This window comes from Protopterus annectens, chromosome 5.part0, assembly GCF_019279795.1.
Source record: "Protopterus annectens isolate FY-2018-M chromosome 5.part0, PAN1.0, whole genome shotgun sequence".
In the NCBI taxonomy this organism is placed as follows: domain Eukaryota; kingdom Metazoa; phylum Chordata; order Ceratodontiformes; family Protopteridae; genus Protopterus; species Protopterus annectens.
The window spans coordinates 186018835-186043044 of record NC_056735.1 but is presented as its reverse complement, the minus strand read 5'-3'; the positions used below and the strand labels follow the sequence as shown (position 1 = coordinate 186043044).

General features: G+C 40.2%; 1 protein-coding gene and 1 pseudogene across 3 annotated transcripts in view; one reads left to right on the top strand and one right to left on the bottom strand.

Annotated features, from left to right (window-relative positions):
- Nucleotides 1–24210, top strand: part of FAT3 (FAT atypical cadherin 3) — a 2670157-nt gene that overhangs the window by 2151563 nt on the left and 494384 nt on the right. The window lies entirely within an intron of this gene.
- LOC122803028 lies at nucleotides 734–934 on the bottom strand (annotated as a pseudogene).

Genomic DNA, 24210 nt, shown 5'->3' with positions numbered 1-24210 from the left:
TTTCAGAAGAGGAAGACAATAATTATTTGAAACATGGATTTTATACTACATATATATTAGGATATTTATGTTACAATTTTAAAGAAAAGTCTTTATTATGAATCATTAATGTTGGTTAATTAATTTATTGATTGTGAAGGTTATATAAAAGGAAATAACGTCAGGTATATTGTTGAACTCTGAAGAAGTCCCTAGACATAGAAGCGCTAAGTTCATGGTTATTTTGCTTCAATAAAGGATTTTTATGTCAGAGTGATATTGTTGATTGAAGATTGGAGCATTGGAGGACTTACACTGGCACACTATCTGACTGCAGAGCTCTAACTGTATCTGGGTTGGTGCAGGGACCTAAGGGCCCTAGTGATATCTTATTCTTACACCAAACCAGAGAGGCAGCTAACTGTTACCCTCAACCAACCTGGTATTTGTTGTGTCTGTATGTCTTACAGTGGAAATATATAAATATATGTGTGTGTGTGTGTACAAATATACACACACACACACACACACACACACACACACACACACACACACACACACACACACACACACACACACACACAGCTACACTTTATATATTTGAATGGCTTTTACCCGACTCATGGAATGTCAACTAAAACCCTAGTAAAGCGAATTATTGAAGATGGAAAAGAAACAAAACAATGACCTGCACCTATGTAGAACCATATTGAAGCTTTTTTTGGAGTTTTAATGTTTCATAAGTTCATAGATTTTTTTGGTAGATATTGTGAGTTTCAACCAAATTCCGAAAACTTCATTTGGAATATGAATTTATGATCATCTATTTCTGTGTGTGTGTGTGTGTGTGTGTGTGTGTGTGTGTGTGTACGTGTCTATATATATTTGTGTGTACACACACACACACACACACACACACACACACACACACACACACACACACACACATTACACACACACACACACATATATAGGTTCATAGGGAGGTACTAGGCTATCGGCCCTAGGGCCTATACAAGCCTAGCCATAACCATTCCTTGGCTATTTCTTCCCACACTATTTACTTCCCTGGACCCATGTCTAGCAGGGCGACTGACGTGATCCCCGTGGTGAATTTCCTTTCTCCCATCCAATCGTCAAGGTTCCTTTTGAAGAGGGCCAAAGAGGCGCTCTGCTTGACATGTATGGGCAGTCTATTCCAGAGTCCGGGGAGTCTCTGGGTCAGGAACCTATCTCTCCAGCATATTTTGTTTATTGTGATGACGAGGTTTAGATCCCTGGAGCGTATGTCACTGAGGGATTGGGATTTCTTTAAGTGTAGCATGTCCAACAGCTCTGGGTTTGACATGGCCTTGTATGTTAAACAGAGATCGCCTCTGAGTAGATGATATTCGACAGGGTATAGCTGGAGTTTTTTAAGGCGGTCAGCAAAGGGCATCTGCTTTAGGCCTGTGATTCTTTCAGTGAGGTATTTCTGTGGGCTTTCCAGTTGTTGCAGATGTCTTGAGAGGTACATACCAAACGTGGAGTTGTATTCTATGGTGGGTCTAATGAGGGATGAGTACAGTGGGACAATGACCACCTTTTTTCTGGATGAAAAGCCCTTAGTGATGAGGTGTGCCACATAGAAGGATTTCCAGACTGTTGTGACGATGTGGTTATCGAAGGTGAGACCACTGTCCACCTGTGTCCCTAAGTCGCTTATCACACTTTTGGTGTTTAGTGTACTGCCACCTATGTGGTAATTCACGGGTACATGTTTTTTCCCAAAGGGGATAACTATGCAATGTGAAGTTGTTCTATCTTGCCGTTTTGTTCTTACACATGGGTTCGGAGCCAATCCCTCGGCTCCGAGTCGGCTGGTTTTCAAGCTCAAACTCTCAGAGAAGCTCGAGACCTAGTGTATATCCCATGATGCTCTACTGTAAACCCCCAGATCTAGTTTGCCGCTGCAACGGATCTACAGCTCGTCGGAGGAAGCTCGGGCCAGTGACTAAATGTTCTATATTTATAGAGAATATTTAGGAAACTTTCTATCTTTATATTGTTAAAATAGATGTGGAATCACTATAGAATTAGTGTTTAGTTAGTTCATGTAGATTTAGTAAATTTTTGAAGTGTTTTTCTCTTAAAGGTTTTCTAGGCCTTTCTTACCTGTTTGGGCGTGACAGGGCTGTGTCAGCTCTTGTGTGTGCGCGCTTCTCTTTTAAGTCACTTTTAAATAACTTAGAAATATATATATCCTGTAGAGCATAGTTAATAGTTAATAGCTATAATAATTAATATTAAGATACTTAGATAACTTGGTGTGTAGTTATATTTTTTGCTTAATATTGAGATTCAGGGATCTGAATTTATATTGTACAATATGTCAGAAAAGCAAAAGTCTGGATTTAAAAGGTGAGTGTGGTCAAAAAATGTCTGTTACAGACAACCACTCCACCTGCGTGTACTGTTTGGGTTCTGTTCATTTGCAGGTGTGCTCTATCTGCCACTCCTTTAGCGCCAGGGTTAGTTTGGAAAGGCGCAGGAAGCTGGTGGATAGGTGACTCCTGAAGCCTGAATTTCAGGCTACGTTGGACAAGGCCGACCTTTCTTCCAAGGCTTTGAAGGGGTAGAAGTCGTCCAAGGGGTCCTTGGAGCCCAAGTCATCGGCTCCGAGCTCCTCTGGTATGGTTTGTTCATCGACTCCACAGCCCTTGGAGCCGTGTATTGATCCTTTACCTCAGAGCCCAGTTGTGGATCCGGTATTGGAGATTCCTCAGTCTCTAATTCTTCAATCGGTACCGTCTTCGACTCCTTCGACCCATCCCTCGAGGCTATCTGATGTGGACCTGGACCGAGTGGTTAAGAGGTTGTTAGAGAACCCGGCCCTGGCCAAAATGCTTTCCGCTTCGAGCCACTCTGCTTCAAAGCCTGAAATTCCAGCCCTACTTTCTTCTCCTCCTCCTCCAAAGCCAATCGAACTCTCGGAGCCGGGGCAGACAGAACTAATGTTGGTAGAGCCCTCGGAGCCGAGGTTTGATCCACCTCCCTTGGCTCCATCGACTTTGATCTCCTCTGTTCCGACCGGGGTGTCTCGGGGCCGACAGTCCCTTGTTGGCTCCGGGGTGGAGAGTCGGACCGATACTTAGGTTCCAACCCTTCCCCTCGGGGCTTCGGCACAGGTGGCTTTGGCTCCATCCTCTGGATTGGAGCGAGGGGTCTCAGCTCGGGGAGGGCTGCCGGCCTCTTCGGAGCCGACAGACTTCTTGGACCGGGATTCTGGTGCCTTCCATGCCATGAGGAAGGTCATGTCTGCTAAGACCACTACCTCCTCGGATCTTTCTTCCCCTCTCCCTAAAGGGCCTTGTTCTACTTCTTCCCCACAGTTCCCTACCAAGCGTCGAGACCCAGGGCCTCAGGTATCCCCATTGGGCAGCCCCTCCTCTGCAGGGATTTCACCAGACGCTCCCACTGATGAAGTACTTAGGAAGAGACTAGAGGAGGCACTTGGATTCCCCACAAGAATCCCTGACATCGGATACCGACTTGGAGGAATCAGGGGATGTCTCATTTGCAGACATATTGGAGATCTTAAGACAGAGGGTTGATTGGCAGTCCCTTGCCCCTACTGAGGACAAATCTGTACTCCTGAAGGCATTTGGGTTTCAACTATCCACCTCCTGGGTTACCCCACCCTTCGATGAATTGATGGATTGATGGATCTGGTTGCTCGAAGGGTGTGGGAGTCCTCTGATTCAGTGGAACCGGTCCCTCGGACGCCCAACAACTTCATTACTTCCCCTGCTGACGAGGCCTTTCTTACCAAGGGAGTCCCGGTTGATGCCATGGTGGGTGGCGGCAGCCACCAAGAAAGAGATGTCGGAAACCTCTTCTTCTGTCCATCCTCCTAATAGGGATTCTAGGATGATAGACAGGTATGGGAAACGCATATTTAGTTCTGCGGCATTTTCCATGAGATCGCTCAGCTACCTGACCCATTTTACCCGCCTTCAATGAGATCTCCTTAAAGAGCTGGGAGATACTCTACAGGGTAACACAGCTGATAGTTTCTGAGAAGGTGACTGCACAACTCAACACCCTCAATTCTATAGTCAACTCATCCATGTGACTCATTTCTTATGCTGCTGATGGATCGAGTAGGGCGGCAGGCTCAGCAATAGCTCTTCGGAGACAGTCCTGGATGCACCTTTGCTCCTTTGCGGAAGCCCTCAAATCTTCCTTTGTCAATTCCCCATTCAGTGGTTCCGCCTTGTTCGGGCCTAAAGTTAAGGAGATGCTTACTAGGTGTGAACAAGAAGGAAAGACTCTGTCTGCTGTAGGAGTCTGTTTTTCCACTCCAACTAGACTGTACCCCAAAGGGCAACGAAGTGGGAAAATGTGGTTCTGAAAACCCCAAGGAGCTTTCCAGAACACACCTACGGATACCCCCTCTAGGGGCAGAGGAGGGGGTAAAAACGGAAGACGCCGTCCAAACGGCAGAGGGGGTCCGCAAAACCAGGGTGACAGGGAGCAGTTCTCTGGTAAGCCCTATCAGCATTCCTGAAAGGAAGCCTGGCTGTCCTCCTCTGGGGGCAGTCGGGGGCTGCTTGGCTTTATACCCAAACGCCTGGCTAAACATTACAATGGATTCTTGGGTAAAAAGCATCATTGCCAGAGGTTACTACATTCCCTTTACAAGACTCCCACCCCCCATGTGTACAAGTATTCCAGACGTTCCACCCAGTCTGAGAAAGCTAGCAGCCATAGAAATTCAAAACCTGCTAGACAAGAGTCATCCAGCCAGTCCCGGCGGACCAGATAGGATCCGGAACTTACTCAAGGTTCTTTTTAATTCCAAAGAAAACAGGGGACTGGAGGCCCATATTAGACCTCAGCAAACTCAACACCTTTGTCAAGAAGGAAAAGTTCCGGATGGTCACGCTTCAGTCGATACTTCCGTTCCTAGAAACGGGCGATTGGATGTGCTCAATAGATCTCAAGGATGCTTACTACCACATCAAAATGGCCAGATCATCCAGAGATCACCTGCGTTTCCGACTGGGGGCCAGTCATTACCAATTCAGAGCCCTGCCCTTTGGTCTCACCACAGCCCCCAAAGTGTTCACCAAATGTATGGCAGTGGTCATGGCTCACCTGAGACGTTTAGGATTCCGGATGTTTCCATATCTGGATGACTGGCTCCTCACCTCCACCTCCAGGCATCAACTAATCCAAGCAAGAGACTACACTATCAGCCTTTGTTCCCAGTTGGGCATAACCTTAAACTTCGAAAGTCTGCGTTATCGCCCTCGCAGCATATTACCTTTATAGGAGCAGAGCTAGACACCGTCAATTCAAGGATCAGGTTGCCTCAAGCAAGAATCGTATCTCTAAAAAGTCAATTGGCCAGTCTGTTGACCCAGAACAAAGCTCCTGCGTCCCAGATACTGAAGCTATTAGGCACAATGGCAGCCACGCTGATAGCAGTCCCGTTAGGACGCATGCACATGCGGATACTCCAGTGGCTACTCTTCGCACAATGGTCTTACCAACAACTGCCTATGTCACACGAGATTCTGTTAACAAATCTTTGCAAGAAGGATCTCAATTGGTGGCTGAACAGTGACCAATTAGTAGTCGGACGTCCCTTTGTTCTTCCCCAACCCACAGCCACAGTGACCATGGATGCTTCCCTGATAGGGTGGGTGGCTATTTCAGGGAAAGACTGTCCAAAGTACTTGGTCAAGCATGGAATCACATTTGCATATAAATGTTCTGGATCTGAGAGTGGTGTTCCTAGCATTGCAACACTTTCATGACTGTCTTCCTCCAGGGACAATTGCAATTCAGATGGACAACATGTCAATAGTCTGGTACATCAACAAGCAAGGGGGAACCAGATCGTATCCCTTATGCCGAGAGGCCCTAAGAATTTGGCAATGGGCTGTATCCACCAGACACTTTCTAATAGCAACGCACATCCTGGGGTCATCCAACCTGATAGCAGACAAACTGAGCAGGGCCATCCTGTTGCCTCATGTGTGGTCCCTCAAACAGGTGGCGGACAAGATTTTCCGCAGATGGGGCCAGCCTTGCTGCGATCTGTTTGCATCTCCGATGAATGCCAAATGCAGCAGCTATTTTGCCCTTTACCCCCCACCAGGGAGCAACCCGAGGGATGTGCTTGTACACGACTGGCCCCCGGGCCTCCTATATGCCTTCCCGCCAGTTCCCCTAATTCCCAAATTTATACAGAAAGCCAAAAGTCTGGGAAGGACTGTGATTGTGATAGCCCCGTCTTGGCCTCGTCAGATTTGGTTCCCCTTCCTACAGAAGTATCGAGGGGAAGAACCATGGTTTCTGGACCCAGTGCCAGATCTTCTGACTCATTCGTCGGGAGTTCTTCATCCCTCCCTCATCTCCCTAAAACTGACAGCTTGGCTGCTCCAATTCCCATATTAGCCAGGTCTCAAGATTTGTCTCCCGCGGTCCAACATATTATAGTTTCCTCTCATAAACTGTCTACCAGGAAGCTATATAACAGCAAATGGAAACGATTTGTTCACTGGGCTTCTCATCATGACATTGACCCTTATGTGGCGCCTGTTCATACCATCTTAGAGTTCTTGTCTTCTTTGTTCTATGATGGCGCAGCTGCTGCCACCATAAGAGTTCAATTGGCTGCTATTTCCAATTTTCATGTAGGGTTTAACGGGTCTAACATCATGTCCCACAGACTATGTAAGGCCTTTTTGAAAGGGACCCACCATCTCAGACCAACTATCAGACACACTGTCTCTCCCTGGAATTTGAATCTTGTTTTATCCCAATTGATGCTTGCCCCCTTCGAACCTGCGTCATCCTGTCACTTGAAGTTTCTATCTTGGGAAACTATATTTCTGGTAGCCATTACATCTGCACGTAGGGTCTCCGAACTTCAAGCCTTATCTTCCAAGCCCCCATATTTGATATTTCACCCTGATAGGCTGTCTCTCAGGACAAACCCTACCTTTCTTCCCAAGGTCTGTTCAGAAACTAACTTAAATCAGTCCATTGAGCTCCCAACCTTCTTTAGACACCATACCAACAGACTGGAATATATGCTACACAAGCTTAATGTACACAGACAATTAAGATTCTACTTGGACAGAAAGAAAGACTTCAGGCAATCGGATCAACTCTTTGTCTCTTACACAGAGAATAAGAAAGGTTCTGCGGTATCAAAAATCGCATTATCTAAATGGCTTTCTGACTGCATTAAATTAATTTATTCCTCCACTAACCAGCCATTACGGACTAATGTCAAGGCCCATTCTACCCGGGCTGTTTCTACGTCATTAGCTCATGCAGCTCGTTTGCCCTTGGATATCATCTGTGCAGCTGCCACGTGGTCAAAACCTCACACATTTATCACTCATTACAAAGTGGACAAGACCTCCAGGGACAGGCCCTCCTTTGGTTCCACTTTGCTCAAGAATGTTCTCCCGTGAGCCACCCAGGATTAGGGTGCTTGTGACGCTACCCACATGTAAGAACAAAACGGCAAGATAGAACAACTTCACATAAAGAAGTTATGTCCTTACCATAACGTTCCGTGTGAGTTGTTCATCTTGCCGTTTTGTTCTTACATTCCCTCCCACCTTCCCCCTCCTGTTGAGAAAGATGGTTACACTGGTGGATTGGTCGGGTTTTGTCAGCCTGCCTTCTTTGGACAGACTGTTTTTCCTTCTGCAAACCTATAGCTACCTAGATAGGTAGGTACTGTAGTTCTTTTTTCTTCCTTTAGGCTGTCTTTGGGCGCAGCGTACTAGATCTGGGGGTTTACAGTAGAGCATCATGGGATATACACTAGGTCTCGAGCTTCTCTGATGGTTTGAGCTTGAAAAGCGGCCGACTCGGAGCTGAGGGATCGGCTCCGAACCCACGTGTAAGAACAAAAAGGCGAGATGAACAACTCACATGGAACTTTATGGTAAGGACATAACTTCTTTTTTCTTGGCATTGAGCTTGAGCCCATGGCTCCTTCACCAAGCATCTGTTTCTGTAAGGCCCTTTTGTAAGAGTATCCACATCATTTGGGGATTCAATAATGGCTTCCAGTTTGCAGTCATCTGCAAACCTTGTTAGCCAAAGTCCCTTAGTGTTGGCCTGTACTTCAGAGAAGTAGATGCCAAACAAGAGCGGTCCCAGGACTGAACCCTGAGGTACTCCACTTGTCATTTGTCTGGAGCTGGATTTGGAGTCAGCTACTTTTACAGTGTGGGTTCTGTCAGTAAGCCAGTTGGCAACCCATCGAGTGACATAGGGATTAATGCCCAGCTTAGTAAGTATATCTATGATTCCAGAGTGGGGGATGCTGTCAAAGGCCTTGGTGAGGTCCAGATAGGCTGTGTGGACTGCCTTACCCTTGTCCACGGCTCTGGAGACTGATTCAAAGAAGTCAATCAGGTTCAGGAGACAAGATCTGTCCTTCACGAACCCAAACTAGGTGGGATCCAGTGTTTGAAGGTTGCCAATGTCTTTGTTTATAAGTTCCATGGCCTTGCAGATCAGGCTCCGTCAGACTGATGGGCTGGTAGTTCCTGGGATCCAAGGTGGATCCCCCCTTGTGGAGTGGGATAACTTGTAGTTGTGCGCCACTCAGTGGGCACGAAGCCTGAGGTGAGGCTATGATTATAGAATGCCACAACCAGGAAGATATTTTTGGATGTGTTTTGAGTTACATTCCTGCCATGAATATGGGGACCTCTGGAGCTGCAGTCACCACAACTGGCAACTCTTTTGCTAATTTGGTTTGTGACCATAAAATTAGATTAACATCTGATGACTTCTGGACCTCCACAGCTGGGAATGGTGAAGTGGAGAGATTCAAAATGCTGGAAAGATTTATGGTCAAAGAGGGGTAACCACTTTCTTTGACCTTAAACTATTGGAAAAATATTTGTCATCAACTGTTACTCCCAGGGGCCTTCGTATTGATCGGCTGCCAGCTGGGGACTTTGCCGATGATGAGAGTGATTTGTTAGCAGAGTGGAGGCAGGCTTTGTTAGATTGCACGCTAGATTGGATGCATGTTCTGGTTAAAAGGATCACTTGAAATTAGGAGAAACTGCAGGGGGAGCTTGTCATGTTGCAAAATTCTCTTTTGAGTGAGATCTCCCCTAGTAGGTATCAGGAACTTTTTGCTGAAGTTAAAGTCAGCGTGCAAAAGGCAGAAGCCAATGTGGCTGAATGTAAGAAGAAACTCTTACGGGACATCAATGACTTTGAGAACAATTTGGTTTATACCTACTCACGTAGGGGACATAATAGCACTCTCAGGAAGAGTAAACAGGGTTTTCCAGGTGCTCCTGATTCATAGGCGTTTTCTGGTGAGTAGAGTCTCACCAGAAAAAGTGTTTCCTTTGAGGAAATTAATTCAGAAGATTCTACGCACTCAAAAAACAGTGCAGGGGCCCAGCAGTCTACTCAGCAGACGCAGGTTCGATCGAAGAGGCTACACGGGAAGAACAACAGGTAGAATTTGGTGATTGTGTCCTTGGCCTGGATGCAAGCTATGGACATTTGGACTCTGAATCCGTTTTGGAACTTGTTGTAAATGGTGTATATCGGCAGCAATTCTGCTGCCTTTATTAATAGTCAAAAGGAAAACAGTACATTAAAAATTGTTAATTTATCTAACATCGTCATCACCAATGATGCTGATAAGGTACTTCTAAAGGGGGACGAAATTCATCCGAACTAGAATTCCATCACTTGCAGACATAATATTGGATGTTAACAGATTTTGTCGTAAGTTGCATTTAAGGGTGTTTTCTCATATGAAACAAAAGGGTGATAGTGACAATGTGCGAATAATTGATGATTTGAATTGAATTTTCTGATGATGATTTAATGAATCTTAGCATTTATTATGGTGAAATGGTTCAACATTTTATAGGACTGGAAAATGTGGGTGTTAGTGATGCTCTTTTTGAAAATGAACCGTTTGTCACTGGTTATGGACACTTAGATTTACCCAAGTTGATTTCTAACAGTACTTTCATGCCCCCCAGAACTAGTAGCGCTATTAACATTTTTGAACATTTGGTGTGTAGTAAAGTTGAGAGTTATTATGGTAAATTCGCCAGAACTTTCAAGTCTTATAATCTTAATAAATTAGAATGGCAGGCCATGCAGGGATTAAGATATAACGTGGATAAGATTGTTTTTAGAGTTGCTGATAAAGGAGGTAATTGGGTAGTAATGAATGAAAGTCAATATGATGAAATAGTGTCAGAGTTACTATTTGAGGAGGGATATTATGTCAAGTTAGAACATAATCCCATCCAGAGGTTTGTAACTGAACTCAGACATTTTGGAACGAGGGGAGAGACTTGTTTTTTTTGGGGCATAAAGATGTTAAAAGGTTAATTATTGAGACACCTAGACATCCTTTCTTATATGCCTTGCCAAAGATTCACAAAGACCAAGTCAAACCCCCAGGGCGGCCAATTATTTCTGGTAAAGGGTCTTTTTTGGAAAATGTCAATTTTTTTGATTTCCATCTTAAAAGGCACCTAACCACCATACCTTCTCATGTTAAAAATACTCAGGAGATATGTCAGGACCTGTTAAATCTTGAATGTAAGGAAGATTACTTTTGGGGAATGGCAGATATTAAGGCTTTATACACCAATACTGAAAAAAGATGGGGGATGGAAGTTATTGCCAAACGGTTGGATGAGGGACTACGGACTGGATTTCTTTTGACCATCTTGGAATTTTGTTTGACTCATAACTATTTTAAGTGGAAAAATGAATTTTTCTTGCAAAAGAGGGGTACTGCAATGGGGTCTGCCTTTGCCCCCAATTATGCCATCATGTACATGGGGGATTTTGAAAATCAGTTTGTTTTTGGATGATTATTTTTTTGAGGAATGTTGTTTATTATAAAAGGTACGTTGATGATTTGCTTTTTGTTTGCAAGGGAAGTGAAAGAGGATTTATGGATTTTATGGATGGTCTCAAAGAAAATCCGCATGGTTTAAAATTTTCTTGGGGTACTCATAAGTCTAGTGTCACATTTCTGGATGTGGTTCTTTATGTGGACAACAAAAATAACATCCAGTTTAAACCTTACAGAAAGCCAACCGCTGTCAACAATTTTTTGCATGCCTCCAGTATGCACCTGCCTCATCTCATACAGTCTTTCCCTTTTGGGGAATTCAAGAGAATTCTCAATAACACCTCTGTTGCTAGGTTGTATGAAAGCTTTTTGAATGAGGTATTTGGTAGATTATCTGTTGGAGGTTATGAGGAAGGTTTGCTGCTAAAAGCTAAAAATAAGGCAATGGGGAACGTGGAGGGGTCCGTTAGGAGGACTGTCATTCCTAGAAGGGAAGTCTGGCATACAGAGACTGACTGCGCAGATGAAAAAGTCAAAGCATTTTTTGTTACATGATACACTGACATTTTGGCCTTCTTGGAAAGAACAGTCAGACAAGCATGGGAAATAGTATGTGAGGGCAACTCTGTGGGATTTTTATTTCCCAGACACCGTTTTTTCTTATGGGAGGTATAATAATCTTAAAGAGTTGTTGAACAAGAAACAAAGAAGTTCTGTAGGTCAGTGTAGGCTGGATAATAGAGTAGGTACCCATTGTTGTGGACATTGTTCAATATGCAATCGGGTTATGAATCTGCATGACCACAGAATTAATGGAAAGTTGTATAGAGCTTGTGAATTTTATGATTGTAATAGTTGTGGTGTAGTTTATATTTTGGGTTGTAACTGTCATCCAGTTCAATGGTATATTGGTCAGACCACTAGGAAGGTTTGGGTTCGGATCTTAGAACATCTAAGTGATGTTAGAAGAAGGAAGGTTGAAAGCCCAGTGGCCATGCATTTTTGTCTAAGCATCAGTGTCAGGATGAAAGTCTATTTTTTAATGTTTTGGCACGACATAATGGCTTGAGAGGTAATTTTAGAACTGAGTTATCCAGACTTGAGAGCAGATCTATTATTAATTTTCACACACTGCATCCAAATGGAATGAATTTAGAAAATAATTAAATTTTATAGTGTAAAACATAGGGTGCCATCAGTATTGTTTGATGGGGTGGATGTGTATGTGTTTATGTGCATACATGTGTATCATTTTATATGCATATGTATTTATTTGCACATTCATAAGTGCCATTGGCACGAATGTGCATCGTTTATTTGTGTAACTGTTAGGAAATTTCATGTACATTAAAAACATATTCTACACACAATGTTAGATAATATTTGACAAATATGAATTCTAATGATTATGAAATTGTACACTTGTGTACATGTTAGTATCTAACATAATGTGGTTAATTATATTGTACAAACATTTGCTCTTTGAGATTATATAAAGAATTCTTACTATTGAAACTTTTACTGTTGGTATTTTTTGATTATTTTTGTGTTGTACATACATTTGGCATGCTTAGTAAATGTTAGGTATGTGTTTGGGATCTGCTCTTTTATTAAAGTAAATGTTTTTCTTAAGGAAGTATATATTTATATCCATATAAAATATTAAGTTTGTGATTTTTTTTTTTGTTTGATTTTGTGCTTAATTGTTTAATTAATTGGAACATTGCCAGATGGGTATATTAAGGACTTGAATGTTTTTTAAAATTGTTCCATTAGAAGGCAAGAAGTCAAAGGCACCAGAACGATTTTAATAATAAAAACTCTTGTCCTTGGTTGGCGTTCTGCTCTTTTCCCGGTTGTGGCATTCTATGTTATTAGAGAAGATATTTTTGGATGTGTTTTGAGTGAGGCTATGATTAAACAGGACACTTAGGTGAGGTGCCAGTTCATTTTGTAGTTCATGTAATACATAGCCCGGGATGTCATCTGGTCACATGGATGCTGTATTCTTAGCTTTGGAGAGTGCGTTTTTTACCTGTGTGGCCGTTATTACTGGAATTTGGCAATCATCCGGTATTGAGATGGGCTGTTTAGGGGGTGAGAGGGGGGTGAAGTTGGCACTGAATTGATCTGCCAGGATATTGGCAATATCCTTGGGATCAGTATATTTAATGCCATTCTGTTGTAGCTCAGAGCAGATCTGAGCATTGCCATTTAGATTCTTGATATAGTTATAGAATGCCTTGTGGTTGTCTTTGGAATATTTGGCAATTTTATTTTCATAACTAGCTTTGGAGGATTTTATGAGGGAGCTCAGCTTCTTACTGAGGATGGTAAAGGAGTTTTTTGCATCCTGGGATTTTCCCCTTTTCTGCAACAGTTTCTTCCTTTTGTTGTTACGTTTGTATATGACAGGGGACCACCAGATTGGCTTCCTTTTTTTGGAGGAGAGCATCTTGGTTCTATTTGGGATGGCACGATTCATGCATGAGTGGATGTGCTCGTACAGTGCCTTAGTGTAGGATTCAGCAGTCGAACTTTCAGTTCCCATCTGCATGGGTGTCATGAAGTTTGTCACTTCTGACTTGAGTAGCATGAAGTTGACTTTGGAGATTTTTTTTATGGAGGTTTCCTTGTGGGGTGGGGGTGGGATGTGGACGTTAAGGGTGATTAGCTTAGGGTCAGACCTGACCAACGAGGGGATGACCATAGGTGTGGAGCATCGATTTCCCATGTTGGTAATGACCAGGTCTAGGATACTGGAGCCCCAGGTGGGACTGTTGATTAGTTGATCAAGAGCATTGGAATTTATGAATTCCAAGAACCGTTGGGCAAAGGTGTTGGTACACTAGTAGTTTTCTCATATAGATATATATATATCTATATATATATATATATATATATATATATATATATATATATATATATGTGTGTGTGTATATATATATATATATATATATGTGTGTGTGTGTATATATATATATATATATATATATATATATATATATATATATATATATATATGTGTGTGTGTGTATAGGTATATATGTGTGTGTGTGTGTGTGTATGTATGTATATATATATATATATATATATATATATATATATATGTATATGTATATGTATATATATATATATATATATATATATATATATATATATATATATATATATATATATACATAGATATATAGGTATATATACACACACACAAGGTCTGTTTCAGTAGACCGAACGTTCACTTTCCCTACTTTCATATTGCCGAGATGAAAAGGCCGACAACCCCATAACACCATTCACTATGTTGAACTTTGCCCCTTATTCCTGTGGTAGTACCATCTTGGAGTTGGTATATTTAGTTGGAGGGTGGTGAAACCCCCCACATTGGTGGGTTTACTTTACTTCGGTTATACTTTTTTTCAGGTTGGCCAAGTGGTTACTTACCTGGAGTGGAAAGTCGGTTTTTCCGGGATGTTGGTGTTATGGGGTTGTCGACCTTTTCTCCTTGACAATATGAAAGTCAGGTAAGGGCCCATATAAATTTATTTATGTATATATACATACATACATATATATATATATATATATATATATATATATATATATATATATATATATATATATATATATATATATATATATATAAATGTGTATTAATGGGAGAACACATTTTACTTGAATCCCCCTTTGGTCAACATCTTTTTAGTCGACAAAAGTTAGTTGGCAAATGTGCAACGTTGCACAGTTCTCTGTATTTTCAGAGTTAATATATATAATGAATAGGGGGTATGGGGTGCAGGAAGGCTTGCCCCCTGCAAAAATGATGTTTAAGGCTGTTGTTTGTGTAGTTTTGCATATGCTGTGATTTTTGCTTGGTCCATACATAGTTTCCTGTCAGCATTTTCAAAGTTGACCTTCTGTGGTCGACTTTATGAACATCTCTGTTTAGGTCACTTGTATTCCAGTAGACCTGTTATTTTTATATATATATTTATATATATATATATATATATATATATATATATATATATATATATATATATATATATATATATATATATATATATATATATATATATATAGATATATATATAGATATATATATAGATATATATAGATATATATATAGATATATGTGGGTGTAGGACACATGCTCGACTAGCATATGTCCGAATCACAAAACATCGAACACACATACACGAAAGCGCTCAACATCGAAAAGCGTTTCCATGTGTGTGTAGTTCAAAAAAAATTCTACATTTCTGCAGGGGGGGCTTCGCCCCCCTGCACCCCCACACCCCCCTACTTTATTATTCTCACTCTGAGATTGTACTACAGTGGGGAAAAGGGAATTTTCCCTTACCCGCACTGTAGTCCAATCTACGAAACAGGCACAGATACACGGAAGCACTTGTCGATGTTAAGAGCTTTCGTGTATGTGTGTTCGATGTTTTGTGATTCGGACACATGCTAGTCGAGCATGTGTCCGGATCCCATATATGTATACGTTTAGTATCAAAATCGTGAAAACCGGAATAAATTCCTGTTATTTTTGCGAATTATATCTCCAAAAATCAAAACAGGAACACAGGCACTATGTCAAATTTAATGCTATTTCGAAAAATTGACATTGTGACATATTCCTGCATTTCACAGAACACCACCAATGTTACAACTTTAAGCAGTACATACGTACTGCACAACTCAGAGATAACCGTTTTTGCAGGGGGGTCAAGCCCCCCTGCACCCCCCCACACCCCCTGCAAATAATATATTCCAACTCTGAAATCACACTACAGTGGGGAAAAGGGTAGTTTTGCGATCCCCACTTTACCACGATCTGTGCTCATGAAACTGAATACAGGTGTGCGAATGCACTGTGGCATTCGCGAAATGGAACAGTCGCACTTAAGCAGGTTAGACAAAACAGGAATCATCCAACTGTTATTCGACATTCCTATTTTTGTCTAACCTGCACTTGGGATTGTTAAAGTAAACCTCTATATATACATACATACATACATACATACACACATATAGATATATGGATTCACTTCACTTGTCCGAAAACTCATTTGACCAAGACCAAATGACTGAAAACTCATTTGACCGAAAATAGTAGTGGCAGTGTATATGTCCTTTTCCCCACTGTAGTGCGACCCTGGAGTTGGTATATATAGTTAGGGGGGCGAAGCCTCCCCCCACCTAGCTTGGTTTTATATCGTCCAGTGCCTGTTAGGAGGGTCAGTAAGTAGTGTTTAACCAATGTAGGTGGGGGGGCTTTGCCCCACTACACTCCTAACTATAACATACTAATTTCAGGGTCGCACTTCAGTGGGGAAAAGGACATATACACTGCCACTACTATTTTCGGTCAAATGAGTTTTCGTCATTTCCTCTGTGAAATGAGTTTTCGGTCATGTGAAGTGAATTCATGTATATATATATATATATATATATATATATATATATATATATATATATATATATATATATACACACACACACACACACACACACTCACTTGTATGTGCTTATGACAAAGGATCAAAATGCACAAGCATCAAAACACAAAAGATAAATGCTTTAATTTAAAAAAAAAAAAACTTATTCTTAAATACAGGAAAGAAAAATATTGCAAAGGAAGACCATTTCCTTTTTGAGATTCTTATCTAAATTTGACTGAATATGGTAGTATTGCAGAAAGGGTTTTTCCTAAGGTAAATTGTAGGGTTGAGAGCAGGAGCAGGGGAAGGGTTAACAGCAGGCATTTCTAAAGTGTCAAAGCACTACTGCCTTTCATTACTAGTGTTATCTAACTGTGTCCCTATCCCTACCACTTCACCTACCCCCTACCATACATCTAACCTTAGAAAAAAACTATCCGTAAGACTAAGAGTACACAAGACACCGGACACACATGCAGCATATGTTAACACACATCTGCAACAATAATCCCATCCCTTTACTTATCCCTACCCCTTACCCTAACCCAGAAACACTTCAACCTCATTAAAAACAACCACAAAACACACACTATACTAAATCTTTCCCCTTCCCTACTCCTACTGTAATTCTAACCTGAAGTGATTAACACATACACTCCCAATCACCATAATGATGAATTTATTGATAAATCCAAAACTTTGCCAATAGACCCTGTCCCAAGAAAAAGATATTAATTTCTTCAATCTAACATCCTTGTTCTGACATTACTCACAGTTCCACTTACTGAAAATTATAATTGAGGAAATTTGTAAATATCACACAAAATCATACATGTAGTCCACATTCAGTCACATTTCCATTCGCATGTATTTGCATTCAGTTTTTAATTCAACACTCTTACCTTTTGACTATCTTTCAATTGCGATAACATTAAGGATCTCTGCATGCGTATCAATATACATATATACACACACACACACACACACACACACACACACACACACACACACACACACACACACACACACACACACACACATATTCTCCAATATCTTTGCAGGGGGGGCAAGCCCCCCTGCACCCCTCACTCCCCCAGAAATTATATGTACCAAATGAAAGATCCCCCACACCCCGGGAAATTATATATACCAACTCAAGGATCGCACTACAGTGACAGCAAAGTTAGATTTCCCTATCTTTACAGTAGTGTGATCTCCATTTGAAAGGTATGAGTGGTGTAAAAATAACATACCATATGCTGAAGATTGCTGACACTATCGTCAAATCCATCATGTGTTAGAAATGTACGATGTACAAGAGGTTGCATAAAGGCTGTATACGTTTACTTCTCCCACTACCAGCAAAACAATAACTACGCTGATTAAACAGACTTAGTCAAACTTTTGTAATAATGAGGTTTCAGCTGAGTGTTGTCGGTTATTTGCAGTATGAGGAATGAAAATAGACCCATATATATATATATATATATATATATATATCTATATATATATATATATATGGGTTCACTTCATAATCTCGATATTCTGAAATACCGAATTTCAGAATACCGAGATTAGAATACCGAATGCCCAGATCAAAACACCAGAAGCCGAAATTCAAAATACCGTTCGGAGCTGCTGGTGTGGCAGTGTATGAATGGATGTAAGTGCAGGTAAATTTGTATGAGTGTGTAGATTATGTGCTGTAGTGTATGTTAGTGTGTGTTTTGGTTGTGATGTATGTGTGCATGGGGCTGTGAAATATGTGGGTGTGAATTGCCTTTGTGTGTGTGTGATTGTGCGGTCCCGGAGTTAGAATATTTAAGTAGGTTAGTTTTGTTTGTGTGTGGGAGGCAGTTGTGTCTATGTGAGTGTGTGTATGCAAGTGTCGGGTTCGGAGCTTCTGGTGTTGCGCTGTATGAATGGATGTAAGTGCAGGTAAATTTGTATGAGTGCGTAGATTATGTGCTGTAGTGTATATTAGTGTGTGTTTTGGTTGTGATGTGTGTGTGCATGGGGCTGTGAAATGTGTGGGTGTGAATTGCCTTTGTGTGTGTGATTGTGCAGTCTCGGAGTTGGAATATTTAAGTAGGTTAGATGTAAAGGTGTTTTATACACTTGTAGTATAGCTGAAAGAAAAGATAGTCTCATTCTAAGGAATTAAAATCACGTGAGTTTAAAACAATATGTGCTAAAGCAATACATCAATAGGCGTTTTAGTATGTGTTTTTTATTGTTGTTGTTTCAACAAAATGCAAGAAAGATGGACTATGATTATTATCTTTGGCTCTGTTTTAGCCTAGATGTACTTCTTTAAATAGTGACGTGAGCCCGTTTTGATCTGTGTATTAACTAATTAATTGTTAATGAGCATTTTCCCGCCTTCCCAACAAGTATTTAAACTGAGAAGGCACTTTCAATAAAACATCTGATGAAGCGTGGGTGTCCACGCGAAAGCGCTCATTTTCTGTCTCCAAATAAAAGATTTATCCTTTACAAGCGTTATTAGTGTGTTTCGTTTGGTATTCTACAGTATTGCTGCAATTTTGGATGGTTCTAAGCGTTTGATACTACACTTGTTTCCAGTACTTAGCTTTGCCTTTTTGGTGTGGTATCATTCAGCAGGATAGCTACCTATCATCGGTGTATTTTTCTTGGTTTTTTGGTGTTTGCTATCCAGCACGCTATGGAGTCCATCACTCACCAGGATCCGGAGCCGAGGGATGCCTCATTTTTATGGAATGGACTAACACATCTACAAGACAACCCTTTATTGTCTCTGGACTTTATAGGAGAAGCCAGACCTGGCGTCTCCACAACTAATGGTGAGAATCTTATGGAATTTCATTCTTCTTTAAGAACAGTTGAAGATAGTCTTTACCAGCTACAGAGATATGCCTGGCAACGGCTACATCTAGAAGCATGCATCCATTTCAGGGTGGTCCCCAGGGGCATGCGGGTGTTCTGTATGCCCACCTATGGGGACTCGCACCCTGAATTACTTAAACGCTGGCAGGACTTAAATATAGAACAGGGATTTAAATATGCACAGCTTATGCTGGATTATTTCTTGCCCTTAGAAACTCAGCTAAGGAGCGAGACTGACAAATTGTATCAACAACTAACTGAACGTTTCACCTCAGAATATTGCACAAGCAAAATAAATTATACGTTGTCTCAAATTAGTAGCTTTAGTGATAGATTAAGGATCACTAAGCAAAAGAAGTTATTGCGTGATTATCAGGATTTTCAAAAGGGCCAAGTTTTCCTTTGGCCCAGACATCAGGCTTCCAACCAGGAAAATTTGGTATCACAATCAGAAGCTGTTACTGTTCAATCAGCAAAAAAATCTACCTTTAAACATATTGTAGCATCAGCGTTACCATCAACGCCTGCCTCCATGACAACTAGGGAAGCGGAAGTCACATCACCTATAGAACGCGTCACGAATGAAATGGGACAAACTGACACACCTCCCCCGAACCAGGAGGCCCTTGTGCAGCATACCTTTTCAACGTCCACGGGAGCTAAACCTAAGAACACTTCTACTGCTTTACCGTCTCTGGTTAATTTTTTACCTTATCAGAAACGATCTGTCCCCCATATGCAGAGGGGACGATCCTACAGCAGAGGTTCACGGAAGAGAAAGAACTCAGCGGAATCACCAGGAGTGAACAGGAGGAACAAATATTGACTTCTGAGTTATTGTTCAATCTGTCTGGTGTTACTTTGGATTGGACTACAATACAAATATTAAACAGAGGGCTGAGCTTTATACCGGCCACGCCGGCCACTCTAACTGGTACGTTGCTTGACTTAAGATTGTTTTGTAGAAAGCTTTCGCTGAAATTGCTATTTAAAAATGATGTAACACATGAACCAGAAGCAGTAGTATTTAAGAAATCAAGTATATTTACTCCTGTTACACCATTACACGTAGAATGTTTTCTTAGGGCATGTGAAAATCAGTATTATATGGCTTTCAGTAAGGTAAACAAGAAAGGGAGATATCACAATTTTACACCACAGGAATATCGCTCGCTTAAAGAGCTCAAACGAAACACACAGATAGTAATCAAACCAGCAGACAAGGGAGGGGGAGTAGTGGTATTAGACAGTCAGGAATATAATGACAGCATGAATCGAATGCTATCTCATATTGACACTTATAGTTCCATCACCCTTAAGGAAGTAGCAAACATCATCAAGACAGTTAAGGACGCTTTGTATGATCTCCTCATGTGTCGACAGATCAGCCAGGAAACTTATGAGTTCCTTTATATAGAACATCCCACTGTTCCCATTATAAAAGGTATACCCAAGGTACATAAAGGTAGATACCCTGTCCCTCTGAGACCCATAGTCTCGGGGGACAAATGGATAACTGCACATGTCTCTAAGATGATAGAAAAGATTTTGAGACCAGTAGTGGAACAATCACTTACCATACTTAAGGATACTTATAATCTTTTGGAAGACATAAAAGATTTAACCCTAGATTGTACACAAAAATACCTTTTAATTACCATGGATGTTAGAGATCTTTTTACATCTATACCTAATGATATAGGAATGCAATACATAAATGAACTTTTATCACAAGAAACAAATTTTTCAAAAGATAGAGTTATACTCATAGACCAGCTACTGGATTTGGTGTTATATAATAATGTTTTCATGTTTGGTGACTCAACATATTTACAAAAGTGGGGGGTAGCCATGGGCACCCCCTGCGCTAACACCTACGCCAATTTGGTAGTTTTATGGTGGGAGAAACTCTATCTGTTTACACATGAGGATTTTAGATATATTAAATTCTACAGGCGTTTTGTAGATGATGTGATTGTCATTTGGGAAGGCACACGGTCTTCTTTTGAGTCTTTCATGCGGTTCTTAAATACCACTACCACATTTCTAAGATTTACGCAAGAAGTTTCTGACATAGAAATCAATTTCCTAGATGTCACATTAAGATTAAATCAAGAAGGCAAAATAGACACAACGCTATATAGAAAACTCACATGGAAGAATTCCATGCTTAGCTTTAATAGTATGCATCCACGACATACTTTTCAAGCTATTGTTAAAAGTCAATTTACCAGGATTCATAGATTGTGTAATAGACCTGAAGATCTAGACAAGGAAGCACAATACATGGAGGAATTGTTCGTGAATCGAGGATACAATCCCTCCATGGTTAAGACTATCAGATCTGAAGTCCTGGATCAAGCAGCACAAGTGGAGAAACCTCACTCCACTTTGAGGCATAGAAAAGACAGCTTTATAAGCTATAAGAACAATGAGGGTAGAAACAACCAAGTTAATTTTGTTATTAGTTATACTAGTGACATTAATAAAATACAACAAGTTGTCAGCAATAATTGGCATATTTTAGCTACAGATTCTCAAACTAAATGCATTATAGGTAGATACCCGAGGTTTGTATATAGAAACAGCAAAAATCTCAAGAGATTATTATGTCATGATACAAACCTCGGTGAGCCACACACTAATCAAACACAAAACTTCAGCATGGCCAGAAAGTTAGGTACCTATCCTTGCTATGACTGTAAAAGATGTAGCTACATCACAAAAGAACAGTATTTCCATCATCCTACCAGCGAATATGTTTTCAGACCATGTTTTTGGGCAAATTGCAATACTTCTAATGTGATATATCTTGCAAATTGTAACAAATGCAAGGCATTCTATATAGGACTTACAAAGAGGAAACTCCATGAGCGTATCTATAACCATCTATACGACATACGTAAGTCTAAGGAAACGAATGCTCTAGCTAGACATACTATAGAGTTTCCAACACACACATTCTGTTTTAGAGTCCTACAAATAGTTGAACAGGACCCTAGAGGTGGAGACAAGGAGAATCAACTTGCACTTGCGGAACTTAATTGGATCCTAAGGCTGGCTGCACACCTAGAGCCAGGCATTAATAATCAAGTGTCAATTAAACCAGCTTTGGTATCCAATGGATAAGTAGGATGCATGCAGTATTTATTTGATATATTCGTGGGTGACCATAGCTCTTCAGATACGTATTAAGCATCAGTTTTATCCATTGGCTTTTACTTCAAAAGCCATGATTATAGATATATATAGGCTCCATGGAGAAATAAATCAGTTTCATAGATAGAACATATATATATATACCCTAGATAGAGACAGAAGTTGTCTTTTAGGTGTAGTTTTTTGATCAATATATATATACCCAGGTATATACTATCTATTTTGTGGTATATATTTTTCAGTATACATAATAGTTATTAGTTATCAAGTTCATTCACTTTATTTATTTATTTATTTATCCAATTTAGATAACATAAGATTAATATTAACAAGTTCCTTTTGTATTATTATCTTTTGTATCTTATTTCATCTAGTCATAGTTTTAAGGCTTTTTGAGTGTATGAATGACACAATACTGAAGGAAATTTTAATTAATTCATTTAAGTAATAACATTTGATATATATTTTTTAATAATTGTTTTTATATATTAATATGAATTAATATGATGACATATTGGTGCTTATGGATGCTTTTCTAAGCACCACAGATATGTCATACATAGTGATTTGTCTTATTTTGTTCATTATTATTTTTATAAATATGACATTATGAGATAAATATGTGTTTCTATTGTTGATTGAAGTGTCTGGTGGACGAATATATCATATTATATCATATACATACACATTTATGATACATTTAAATAATTAGGCATTTGGGGGTATGAATTTTATTGTTTTATGTGTTTTTATTAATCATTATAATCATGTTTAATACGTTACATTTATGAATATGACTTCAGTTTCTTTCATCTAAATTTTCACTAAGGTGTTTTATACACTTGTAGTATAGCTGAAAGAAAAGATAGTCTCATTCTAAGGAATTAAAATCACGTGAGTTTAAAACAATATGTGCTAAAGCAATACATCAATAGGCGTTTTAGTATGTGTTTTTTATTGTTGTTGTTTCAACAAAATGCAAGAAAGATGGACTATGATTATTATCTTTGGCTCTGTTTTAGCCTAGATGTACTTCTTTAAATAGTGACGTGAGCCCGTTTTGATCTGTGTATTAACTAATTAATTGTTAATGAGCATTTTCCCGCCTTCCCAACAAGTATTTAAACTGAGAAGGCACTTTCAATAAAACATCTGATGAAGCGTGGGTGTCCCATTTTCTGTCTCCAAATAAAAGATTTATCCTTTACAAGCGTTATTAGTGTGTTTCGTTTGGTATTCTACAGTATTGCTGCAATTTTGGATGGTTCTAAGCGTTTGATACTACACTTGTTTCCAGTACTAGGTTAGATGTAATGTGATCCTATCTCGCCTACATTTTCTACAGATGGGTTCGGAGCCGATCCTCGGCTCATACAATAGAACGCAGTTTCTTATTGGCTGAGTTACCTCATATCCCAGGATGCACCACTACCACTTCCCCAGATCTCGTTTGCCGCTTTCCAGCATAGACGTGGTCTCGGACTTGGCTGAGCTAAGTACCTTTAGTCAGAAAATTTTTTCTGTCTGAATTTTGGTAAAAACCTACCCAAAAGCTGTTTTAACAGCTATTGTTGTTGTGTGATTGGTTTTGATATATTTTTTGTGGTAAATTGTGTTTGTTTGTTAGTTAACGGTCCCGTTTAAGTTAGAGGGGCCTAGCCCTACCCTAACGGTCCCGTTTAAGTTAGAGGCGTTTAAGTTAGAGTCTAGGTTGTCTGTGCTAACTTGTTTTTTTCTTGTAGTCGGTGTTTAGTGTTTTTAGAACCATGTCTAAAGAACATAGACCATCAGGTTTTAAAAAATGTATTAAATGTAATTACAAAATGTCTATAACAGATGACCATTCCTTATGTGTTTATTGTTTAGGTTCCAAGCATCTTCAGG